The sequence below is a fragment of the Genypterus blacodes genome, unplaced genomic scaffold (assembly GCF_046128005.1).
Source record: "Genypterus blacodes isolate CSIRO-AG114 ecotype Tasmania unplaced genomic scaffold, CSIRO-AGI_Gbla_v1 ptg000008l_1, whole genome shotgun sequence".
Classification (NCBI taxonomy): domain Eukaryota; kingdom Metazoa; phylum Chordata; class Actinopteri; order Ophidiiformes; family Ophidiidae; genus Genypterus; species Genypterus blacodes.
This window is the reverse complement of record NW_027466822.1, coordinates 2,697,531-2,710,754: the sequence shown is the minus strand read 5'-3', so window position 1 is coordinate 2,710,754 and position 13,224 is coordinate 2,697,531.

Sequence of the window (13,224 nt, the reverse complement as noted above, 5' to 3'; positions counted from 1 at the left end):
TGTACTAGCCTACAATGCTGTTTGACATCATCCTGTAAAAAAATGTATTTACCCTATGAGATCATTACAATTTCAATCTACTTGTATTCTACCTCAGGGTCTACGTATAAAGTTTAACAGCAATAGTATCAATAATACAACCTTCCTTCTCTCTCTCTCTCTTCTTCCCCCTCTTTCTGTATAAAAAATGATCACCAAAATATTCTTGCGCAATGTCATGTTAAATGTTTGCTTCAATAAAAACAAATAGCAACAAAAAAAAAAGCACACATCAGTCAACTGAAAAAAAACAACCTTTTTTCTGTTTTGTATGAATATGTCCTTATAGCTGTTCAAAGTTTAACTTTAAGATACATAGCCCTAGCCCTGCCCATAACCATAACTCTAAAAACCTTTCAACTTTTCAGTGTTCATAGGACTTCTTCACTTCCAGTATGTACATAACGTGGTACTTCTGTGTTCTTCTCTACTGACTAAATCCTTGTGCTCTTCTGGAAATACAGGTGGGACAAACTGAGTAAAGTTTTTGTAAAGTTGGTGAGTAACAAACACAACTGGAGCCAAATATTAGAGTCAGATCATGAATCAAAGTGTTTATAAAAACCTTAAGCCCCTAAAGTATAAACACTTTAATAGTTAATTTCAAATGATGTTGAGACAGATCATTGCCCTGCTCTTTCACTGAACTTTAGTGGCACATTAAAAACACTGGTTGTCAGCTAAGGAGCGAGTGAAGTCAGTTAATTTCTGGAACATGTACATTTGAATAACATTCTGTATACTTCATATACATTACTGGTGCAATGAAATCTCAGTGGAATGACATCTGCAGAAACATCAAATTAGGCTGAATAGATGCATGTGCCTGCTCATGGACATAAATGTGTGTATGCGTGTCAGGGTGGCTGTTCAATGTTGTGTGTGCCAGTGTTAGAGCGTCTGGCAGCTGCCATGTTAACATCCACTGTGGATGAAAGCAATTGCTTTTCATAGGCTGAAGACACTGAAGAGGCTCCCATCCAAACCCACACACTGCCGTGAATCTTTTACCTGTCACAAGGTCCACATTCAAGGGGAAATCAATTAGTGTGCTTCTATTTCACATTCTGCGTTCTCAAGTTGGCTTTGATGAAAGAGTTGGCTCTTTGCACAATGTAGAACCGGCTAAGCTCCTTGGAATGATGTCATTTAAATGGGAATGACTTGTCTTTGCTCATTAGTCTGCAGAGATTTGCCTGAAATGTGTGGAATATGAGCATGTACCAATCATCTATTTGGAAGACATTCATTAAAACAGTAAGGAACTCACATAGCCTTCTAGTGAGGTTGTCCCCATGACAGACAACCGAAAGGATACAGAGACAGCCATTAGTGTAAAGGATGAATATGATCATGAATTTTTCAACTTTGCCCACAGATGAACTAACAGAAGAGAATCGAGGAGCTGAATTGGAGCATGATCTAACTGACCAACCAGATGCATATAAGCCCCGCCAGTTGAGCTTTAAACGTGTAGGAGTTACAAATGAGAAAATTACATCAAATGTGTGCAAAGTTTGTGCAGAACCCCGAAACAACATTGCGAACAGTAATCCCAGAAAAAGAATATTTTGAAGAATGTGCTAAAGTGCAGCAGAAAGAGTGTGTTCCAAATTTCAACAACTCAAAGTGAACCTACAAACTATAAAATAGTCAGAACAGCGTGTTTGCAGAGAATATGCAAAACACAATATAACTTCAGCAAATGCTCATTTATATTGATGGGTTTGTGATCCTCTTTATGGTTTTCTTTTTCTAACATGAGATGTTATTAACTTGTTTTCTGTATTTAAAGTATGCTGTAATGTAAAATCAATAACTAAGGATATGGTTGAATTACCACATACACAACAACAACTGGTATTTTAGCATTAATAAACAAATTATTTGCCTTTTTTTAATCGTGTAAGAGAGTGTGAGAGCACACAAGCACACACATCTCAGACATCCCAACATTACACATTTGGATTAACTACGCCAGTGGTTTCCTCAAAATATTAAACCAGAACTTTAATTACACAGTGTACTCACATATTGGTTGCTCAATTGGTACACTTGTCTTAACATAACCTTCACAACATCATGCTTACAAATCACATTATTAAGACCTGATAACCAACAGCAAAAGTTATTAACAATAACAAAAGATACTTACTATTTTAGTCACGCACATAGGCAAAGAGGTGTAAAGATCAAAACTCAAGCTGTATTATGTTGCTATTTGATGCTCACTGTTTCTCAAGGAGCAAATGAGCTCAGAAGTTGAAAAATGTGCGAGCGAATGAAGAACTTCAAGTACAATTAAAATTTCACAATTCATGTGTTCTTCCTTAATAAAGGGATACGAGGAGACATTTACACCAAAGGATTTTTATTGTATTTCAATTCAAAAATTACACTCGTTTTGTTATTATTTGTGCTGAAAAACCTCGAGGGCCAAGCTTTTTTTCCGATTTGTTTGAAACTTTTGCCCACTAGAGGTAGTGATCATCCCATCAGGTGTGTGCGTGTGTGTGTGTGTGTGTGTATGGGTGCATTCACAGAGTGATCTCTGTCATAGCCCAAACTCACTTTTTTTGTTGTGTAGATTTATAAACATATAAAACATATATTTTACATATGTACTGTACTATATATTTACTGTATAACACAAATTTTAGAGGAATACTGTATATTTTGGAAAGCTATATATTTTAAAAGGTACTGTCTTCTGTCTTCTAAGCTCGTCAAACCTATATTCGTGACCACTGGGTGATAGCAGAGACCACAAAGGAGAAAATAAGCTGAAATTAAAGTACATATCACAAGTGTTGCCTGTGGCTGTTATTGCGGTATAGTTTCTGCTGTAAAAATTGCGAGCTCTAGATCTTTCTGTGTGGACTTGGCTTGGCTGATATACTGTACTTTAAATAATTACTTTATTTAAGTACTGCAATATGTGTGTATTGTGTTACTTAAGTTCTTCAATGTAAATGTAGCTGATCCAGTTTTTCAAAACATAAAGTATTTGTCACAGTATGTTTCCTATGAGATTTGAAAAGAAAAAAGCCTTGTCTAAATATATTGAGCACACTGAGTGTTCCAACAGTCTCAGAACAGACTGGAACTCCTCTGGAACACTTATAATAACAATATAAACAATAGAGGAGTGTTTTACTTCAGGCAGCAGTCATTCCACCAGGTTGTTATGCATAAAGGAGCATTTTAAAACAAGCAAGGTGTTGCTGTGTGGCTTTAAGGTGGCCACCATTGCACTGCACATCTCTAAGATGAAAGGGAACACAGTACAGAAGGGGCAGTTTCTCTTTTGATTAATGGCTGAATAAAACTCTGCCCCTTTTTATGCAATCACCTGTGAAAATAGTTGTTCAAGATTTTAATAAAACACACGGATACTCAGATCAAAGGAAATTCACGAATGATCCGTGTGCTGTGAAACAGCTGAAACCCATGTAGATATCATGGCTTATGTGTTTTTAATGGTCTTTGATTACCCACTCTAGAAACAGAAATGCCAGCCATTTCATGTAAGCTTGATAAATACCTTACTATTGTGGTGTGTATGTGGTTTTTGTTGTGATGTGACAGAGAAGGAGTTTCCTCAGATCATTTTAAATTAACAAACACTGTGCTATTCTTTTTAATTCTTTTGTAGGCAGACAGAGACATCTATGACATACCATCTGTGCTGCATGAGGCTGTCATGCTTGATGAAGCTGGTAACTGTGACAACCGTTTCAAACTGCTGTATAGCTTTGAGTCGGCGGGGATTTTAAGAGTGATGGAATGTCACTCTGGCTCTCAGCATATGACTGTGGGCCACAGCCTCAGCAGGGAGTGAAAACTAGACCCTAGTGCGAATGAAGGTGATGATATGTTACATGCCTGATAACATTTTTCTCACCTAAAAATAGCAAGGGATGTTTGTAAAGAGTTTGTGCTTCAGGTTTTCAATCTCTGGAAAAGCCCTGGGCTATTTCATGCCAAATAAAGTCCCTCTAGTCATTACCTACACACTTCACTTTGGGACCCAAAAGGACTGTTGACAGAATGCTGCAGTCCACAGATGATCAGGTTCATGAGGCTGGGGTGCTATCAATTTTCACTGGCACAATCCCTTTAAATACATTCATTTTGTGGCTTCAGAGAGTTGTAAGCCACAATTTTGTTTTGATATAGTTTTAGAACATGTTCTACCTTTTTTTAATATGAATAAATATTAATTTCCTATCTACCTAGCAGAGATCCCAGCATTGGAAAAGCATGGCTTTAGTGGATTGACTGGGCCCCATTTTATTCAGAAAAGAAACTTGACCCATTAATCTTACGATAGTACTTATGTCTATCTAAATTGTCACTATATTACTGGAGTGGGAATGTATTTAATTTTCGCAGAACTTTTTTTTCCGGTTACATTGAGGAATCAATGGGAAGGCGCCCAGGTCTGCGGTTTCTCCAGAAGCAATCTGGAAGAAAGAGAAATGGATTGATTCCTGGTTGTTCCCGTTCACCTGCTTGACACAGGTTGGTTAAGTGTTGGTTAATTGTGTAAAACATCTGTACAAAATTACACTTTAGTAATGGGACTGCCAATTATATGTTAATCTCAATGTAAACTGATACAGCTCCTGTACACTGGGATATCGTTGTATGATGTGTGAATAGTTAAAATGTGTTTTGTAAAGTAGTGAGTTAGGATAGTAACATGATTATTAGTTATTTGTTGACATTTAAGTCTAGTTTAAAGAAAACCCAGTTTAGTCCAGGGCCACACAGAGCCCAATTTTAAAGTGGACCGGACCAGCAAAATCATAGTGTAATACAGTGGTTCCCAAACTTTTTCTGCACTTTTCCACTGGAATTTATGCAACAAATGCAACAAACGATGGTTCTTTTATAAATAGTACAACTTTATATAAAGTCCCACGGGCCGGATTGGACCCTCCAACGGGCTGGTTTTGTACTTTAATTTATTAAATGTCTCTTTGAAAAAGGTTAAACAACAATAACAATATTAAACTACAACCCTCTTTCTTTTCTCTGTCTCTCTCTCTCTTTTCCCCCCTCTCTGTGTATAAAAAATGATCTCCTAATTTATGAAAAGGTTTGCTGAAGGTAAATTGGTGGATTGATAAAGAAGCAACCTGGGAGAAAGAGAAATGGACTGATTCCTGATTGTTCCCGTTCACCTGCTTAACACAGGTAAAATTTCTGTTGCGGTGAAACCCATCCCCGGGGACCCGTAACATGAGCATAACCAGTAGTTGCACCATTTAGAGTACAATGAACAGTCTGATTATGGGAAATATCCACGGACTGTTCATAGATAGGATAGTGCCTCACGAAAATGGTAGAGAATAAAAAAGAAAAGAGTTTAATGTCCTCACAAGATGTGCTCCCAGTTGTTCGTCCAAGGGCCATGCATGGCCCAGGCAGATTAAACTGAAACTAAATCCATAACCAAACCCCCCCAAAAAACTCAACACTTCAACACTGTAAAGCAAACATTGTTACAACACAGACAGATTAAAACCCTTCAACAATACCCAAACCCAAAATATAAAAGCATTAGGCTAGTCCACTGTGGCAGCCCACAGGAGGAAACAATCAACTTGGGTCATACCTGTCCCTCATTAAACTGTGTATCTGCCCCTCATGCCACCTGTATATTGACTAATTTTCCTTCTGTCAGATTATTTCAGAAGCCCTGCGTGTGAGTAAGGATTTCTGTGCAACTATTGTCTGTTTATCTGAGTTTTCTGACCTATGCCGGTCTGCAGTTTCTGATAATTAGCCTATTGGGCCAGTATTTTATTCTTAAATAGTGTGTGAGTTCCCAGACTTGGTCTCAACTTGTAGATTATTTAAGTCAATTAGGAGTTATGAGATGGCTGCCCATACACTATGCATTATAAGATGGTATGGCATTGGCTTGAATGGTAATACGTTTTTTCTTCACAGTTCTTATTAGACATTCAATACCCCACAACATAAAGCTGTGAAACAAAGCTCGAGTTACAGTTATAATAATAAAAAATCACTAGACTTGCAAGCAAGTATGAAGGGTTCCAGGCACCCAAGAACACCTTATTTCAAATGTGTAGGGATTTTAGGACCATAGAATTTTTTAGGGAAATTAGGACCAGTTAAGAAAGTTCAGCTGGAGTAGGAATGGATGGAGAATAAGATCCAACAGAATGTAACTCTTTAACCCTGATTTAGGCCGGCAGTGGCTCAGTGCATAGAGGCCTCGCTTTGGAAACCGGAAGGAGCCGGTTCATGTCCCCTGTGTTTCACAGATGGTGATTTGCATTGTGTGTTCTGTATAAACCTGCATGTAATGCGAAAAAAAGCAAGTATCTGAAACTAACATTTCTCAACTATGGGATTAAAAAGGGTCTGTTTCTTCTATTGAACACTAGTATATAAAATGAAATAAAGTGCAGTCCGTCTATTGTGCAAAAGATTCAGTAAGCTGTACCGTCAAGAAGGGACAGCACAGCAAAAAGTGTGGGTGGTAGCCACGCTGCCCATTCAGCTAAATGCATCATCCGACATTGCACCCGCAGCTATTTTGATCCATGCTACAAAGACAGACAGCAGAAGAGAGACACAGAGACGACATAAACTCAATAAATTTTTTCATTCTTCTTGAAAATAAATCAGTTTTACCTTTCTTTACTTGCTAAACACTTGGGCATGGAGGGTGATGAAACAATGCGCTATATTGGTGGTTCCCAAAGCACGCCCCCTGGGGTGCGGGCGGGGGTGTGTGCAAAGGTATTGCAGGGGGGCATGACAAGAGAGAAAATTTGTCAAGAGCAGAAATGCTGTTATGCAGTAAAAGTTACACAGTATTTCACCATTAGACCTTTAATAATTCCACTGTCAAGGTAATTTGTCACTTTATTATTTATTTTGTTTTGTTAAGTAATAAGTTGCAGTTTTATGAATTGCATTCAGTCCGCCCCTGAGTCTGCAGTTGGTGAGTCAGCCCCAGAGTCTGCAGTTGCTTTCTCAGCCCCCTGAGTCTGCAGTTGCTGTTTCAGCCCCCTGAGTTCCATTCCTAATTTCATTCACTTGATTACATTTTTTCTGTTGAATTCCTGGCTATAATCTCATTTCAACCTGCCATTCGGCTCCTGCAACCCACTTACTGTATGTTACATAATACTAAACCATAACACATTTCGAACTTACTACTATAACAAATACTTTTCAAATATGTAAAGTCTGTTAATTTAAATTGGATCTCAAATGAACATCTGTACTGGACTGTACATTCTCAATTTATTAGATTAGAGAAATTGAAATTAAATTGAAATTGTAGTTAAAGCATCAACCTTCATCCACTTTCAGAATGGATCAGCAGATGCAGAGATATCTCTCGGACTGTAAGGATGAGGTCAAATATGAAGAACAGATCACAGAAATATTTTCTCACTACTGATTTGTGACCCTGAGATGTTTTGAGAAACTGCTGTATGTAAATCTATCTGGATATGAATAATGGCAGAACATGTGATTACATCAGTGAAGTGCCTTGGGAAACATTCTGCGTATGTGTTTAAATTGATAGCTGAGACCGCCTTTGCCTGACATTTATGTTAGGAGATTGGAGCCCCATTGAGCCTGCAAGGTTAAAAAACCCCAAAGGGAGATGAGAAAGCACTGAGTCTGAAGCTGAATCCACCCCTGCGGTTTTCCCCCTGGCCCACACCGGCTTTCCCCCCAAGATTTCCTTCTCTCTGTTTACCAGCCTGTTCATTACTGCTGAGAGACACCAGTTTACCAGCAGCAGCTCCTTCACCTCCTCCAAGGTTAATGAGCAGCAGTGTCTCACTCTGGAATAATTACACGACCAGTTTCTAAAGAGCAGATACGATTCATCATAAATATCTCTTGACTGAGCTCATTGTTTTTTATCAGAGGGGATTGAGAGCAGGTGAGACCACAACAATCAACTGCCTCAGCACTAAGGCTATTTATTAATCCATTTTGTATCACTACATGTAATGAAATGAAATGAAATATTGCTGTCACTGCAACACAAAACAATGTAACTATGACAAGATCATGACTATGACTGCATAAAAGGGGAGGGGGAACTTCTATGTATTTAAGTTCCCTTGATTCACCATTTTAACACTTCTCTCACAATGAAATTATTTAACCTTTTGAAATGCACAACCAATGAAAGTTAGTCAGTTAAATAGTTGTTCCCATATTATACCACAGAAATGTAAAGACACAGGCTTGACCATTGGCGTACGTTTTCATCACTGCTCTAATTAGAATTGACTCAACTTAACTTAACAAATCTCTAACTGCAGAACTAATATAAACAGGTTGGAACTAAGTGAACCCATGAGCAACACCACTGTAGACTAGCTCTAGCTAAGTAACACTGATCACTTGGGAAGTCTTCTTGACTGATATTATAAATCTGTTTCCTGTTCATTCATTTAAAAGTTTGAGATGGAAAAAGTAAGTCAGAAGTAGTAAAGTTAGGGCTTTCATACTTTTGACTCACCAGGTGAATTTTAAAAAATGCAATACAATATAAATAATTTAATTCAGAGCAAGAAAGAAAAATCATTGCATGTGTTGTGAATCACAGCAGGAAGTTCTGCACCATTGAGTTCCAAAAGCTCATCGTTCATTAGTCACATACACAATAGATGACACTGGAAAACATCGAATGTCATCTTAAAAAGTGCTTTTGGAACAAATGAAAACAATAATGTCTGCTGAAATACTGAACAGTGCTTTTAGCAGGGCTGTTGACCTGATGTGGTAATAAGCAAGCTTAATAAGATACGAACATAATAATACCACAAAGTTTATCTTGACAGTAAAATATTATTTAAACACAAAAATATCTCTATCCCATTGATGGTTTGGATTGATTGATTTATTTCAATATGTTTATTACTGTAACTGGAGCTGAGGGAGGCAGTGGCTGAGTGGGTAGTGCTTCCGCTTGGGAACCGGAGGGTTGCCGGTTCGAGCCCCTGCCGAGGTGCCCCTGAGCAAGGCACCAAACCCTCAATTGCTCCCCCCTCTGCGTAGGGTGGTAATGTAATGTAAGTCGCTTTGGATAAAAGCGTCTGCCAAATGCTCGTAATGTAATGTAATGTAATGTTTCTTTTCCTTAGTTTCACAGCTGTCAACCATCACTCCTAACCTTAGCCTCCCCTTACTCTCCTTCCTCCCCCACGGTGTCGTTCAGCCATTGTGAGCCATTGTCGTTCAGCCAGTGAGTTGCTTTATATTAGGGGTGTCAAACTCAAATACACAGTGGGCCAAAACCAAAACTGGGACTAAGTCGCGGGCCAGACTCCATATTCTACGGTTTAAAAACCTACATGTCTTGGCTTCCACGTCGGCAAATCGCCGAGTAAACTCGGCGCTGAGTACGTAGAGTTTTTGCGCTGTATACCGGCAGGCCAGCTCTAATAGACATTTGATACGATCTTGCGTGATGATGAATGTGAATGATATAATTACACTGCCAAATTTGGCCCGCGGGCCTGAGTTTGACACCCCTGCAAAGTTTATATGGTTATCCAACAACCGTACATCTAACATCATCAAACCAACAACAGTGACAGTATTTGAACGACAAGGTTTGTGTTTGTATTTTCCTTTTCATACATTTCTCATTTCTATAACCCAGAGTTAAGGGATTGTCACTGTAAGAGTAGATGCAAGACATCATTTCTTTTTGAGCTTAAGGCAGATCAAAAAATAAATTTAAGCAATGGTAAATGATGGGGAGAAAATTAGTAAATTAAGTTAATAATTAATTAATCGAAAATAGTTAAACACGGTTATGGAATTATCAAGCGGTCTGAATTTCCTATAACTAGAGCTAAGTGACACCAACTCCTTAGATCATCTAAAGAAATATTTCATGCACAAAGAGGCCCCACAAATTCCACCATGAGCAAGGAAAAACTCCCCTCTAACAGGAAGGAACCTCAGGCAGAACCGGGCTCTAGGCGGGCGGCCATCTGCCTTAGGTTGAAGAGGGGGGAGAGAGAGAGAGAGAGAGAGAGAGAGAGAGAGAGAGAGAGAGAGAGAGATACAGCGACAACAATAAAAAATATAAAAAATAATATCTCAAAACCTATATTGCTAGAATGTTGTCCTTATCTGACCGCAACGCAGCTGGTGAGGGTTCAGCAGGTTTCTCTCCGAATTTATCAAGGGAGGCAGTTCCTTCTTGCGAGAATTGCGGGCAAAACCAGATGTTGGTTGATAGAGCATGGTTGGGTAAATGCTGTGACACAGTTCCTGCGAGCACAGCCAGATCTCAGAAGGTCTTTAAGAGATATTGATAGTTCGTGTTGATCAGACTGTTGAGTTGCAGATGTCACTAACTTATTTGCTGTAATAACTAGAAAAATCCTTTCTAATTGTATTTGCGTGTGGAGCTTGTAAATGAAGTGTACAATGTAAGCAAGATTTTAGAATAAAAATAGTGAAATACCAAAAGTGCTCATGGACAGCAAAGAAGACTTGAAGAAAGACTTGAAAACTAAAAACAAAACTGAGACAGAACTTGGCCATTGCTTGGCTTTCAAGACCTTTTCATGGTTACAGTTACAGTTGCGGTTATGGAAGCGCCATGATTAAATGTTACATATTCACAATTCACCATGAACGATTGAAATGATGATTTCACAATTGCAAGGAAATTAATGAACATGAATACAGACATGTGAAATCAAGGCAGTGTTCCTCTAAATAATTATTGTGACTGTAGATGTCTAAATTAATGATAGGATCTATGTTAACCGTTAAAAGGGGACTATTCTCAATGTTAATGCAATTCTAATAATTAGTATACATGAGTATTGAATGTCATTAACTCACTTTCCATAAACAGTTCCATTCCACATTTCCATTCCAAAGGGGGCAATGTTGATCTATAGTAAGTTTCACATACATACATACAAAAATAAAATTATATTTTGGCCAATCTTTGTTGCAAAAAACATCAGAGTTGGATTATTTCTATGTACATAATTTAATTACTTAACAATAATTTCCAGTTTACAAGATGGTTAAATCCTTATTAAACAGTTGTTACAAACTTTGAACATTCGAAGGAGAGAAAAAAAATCCTTTAGGAAATTCATAAAATGTAAGATGTCAGAGGGACCCTGGGGAGAGGGTGAGGCAAGCACTCCTATTTTTGGGGAAGATTAGAGTATGAGTAGTATTCCACAAAGATGTAACATTGGGTTCCCTTCAGGAAGAAGAAGAACACTTAGTTTGGATGACAATGTGGGTTCGAACATACACTGCCTGGCCAAAAAAAAAGTCGCCACCTAAAAAAAAAAGGTCACACACTCATTTTGTTGGACCGCCTTTAGCTTTGATTATGGCACTCATTCGATGTGGCATTGTTTCGATAAGCTTCTGCAATGTCACAAGATTTATTTCCGTCCAGTGTTTTAATTTGTCCATTAATCTTTCACCAAGATCTTGTATTGATGATGGGGGAGTCGGACCACTGCGCAAAGCCTTCTCCAGCACATCCCAAAGATTCTCAATGGGGTTAAGGTCTGGACTCTGTGGTGGCCAATCCATGTGTGAAAATGATGTCTCATGCTCCCTGAACCACTCTTTCACAATGTGAGTCCGATGAATCCTGGCATTGTCATCTTGGAATATGCCTGTGCCATCAGGGAAGAAAAAAATCCATTGATGGAATAATCTGGTCATTCAGTTTATTCAGGTAGTCAGCTGACCTCATTCTTTGGGCACATAATGTTGCTGAACCTAGACCTGACCACCTGCAGCAGCCCCAGATCATAGCACTGCCCCCACAGGCTTGTACAGTAGGCACTAGGCATGATGGGTGCATCACTTCATTTGCCTCTCTTCTTACCCTGATGCGCCCATCACTCTGGAACAGAGTAAATCTGGACTCATCAGACCACATGACCTTCTTCCATTGCTCCAGAGTCCAATCTTTATGCTCCCTAGCAAATTGAAGCCTTTTTTTCCGATTAGCCTCACTGATTAGTGGTTTTCTCAGGGCTACACAGCTGTTCAGTCCCACTCCCTTGAGTTCCCTTCGCATTGTGCGTGTGGAAATGCCTTACCTATTTGCTTAGTTAAATCCAGGTGGCGACTTTTTTTTTGGCCAGGCAGTGTATAGGACATTTATCTTAAACCTATGGCTACATTTCAGATAGTCTTGCGTTGGAAAAATGGACCCTGTGTATAAACTTAAACTGACTTGGGGCAAAGAGAGCACAAGACGAGACAGTATGTAGTCTAACTACAACTTTCTCCCACCAATTCACATCAAGTTGGAGTCCAAGCTCACCCTCCCAGACAGCCCTTGTTTTAGTGCTGGACTGATCACCTAGCTCAAGGATGCACGTTAGAAACTACCCCTCTTTGTAGAATCTTGAACATTTGCAGACCCTCCTATATTTGTTGAGAAATGGGGAAGGGAAGTTCTGATTATTTTTAGAGACAACGTGTCTGATTTAGAGGTGTTTAAATAAGTGGTTTGCAGGCAATCCAAATTGTGATGAAAGACTGGAAAAGCTGTTAAAACTACCATCCGAGTACAAATCAATGAAACATAAAATTGATACCAAATCTTTAAGGTAATAGGAGGTAAGAGTTTTTGGTGTACTTTGAGATCCTTGTTGGTAGAGAGGAGTGAATGAGGGCAGTAACAGAGGATGAAATACAGCATGATTGGGCTAGATGGGGGAAATCAATCCAATAGTGTAATCTATGACTGTTCACAGCCCTGCAAATCTTTGGAATAGTGATTTGCGGATCCTTGGAGCACTCGCACCCCAAATTAAGGAGCTGATCATTTTGTATAAGAAGTTGAAGACATTTTTTGGTAGGAATAAGGTAAGTGATTGAAACAAGTCGAGAAATCTATGCAAAACATTCATTTTAATAAGAGACCTGGGGTTTGTGATGATAGTCACTCAGCATTTCTGGTAGAGATAAAATTTAACTTGATCTGAAGATTAAGATGCTTTGCACCTGCAATCAGCCACCTGCAGGTAGTCGCTTTTTCCTCGCCATAATGCAAAATGGTTCATATTGATGAAGAAATTTGAGTTGTTTTCCATATAAATGTGGGCTTAAAGAAGTTTGTTCTCAAATAGGGCTTCTTGGTTTTACAAATGTATTCTT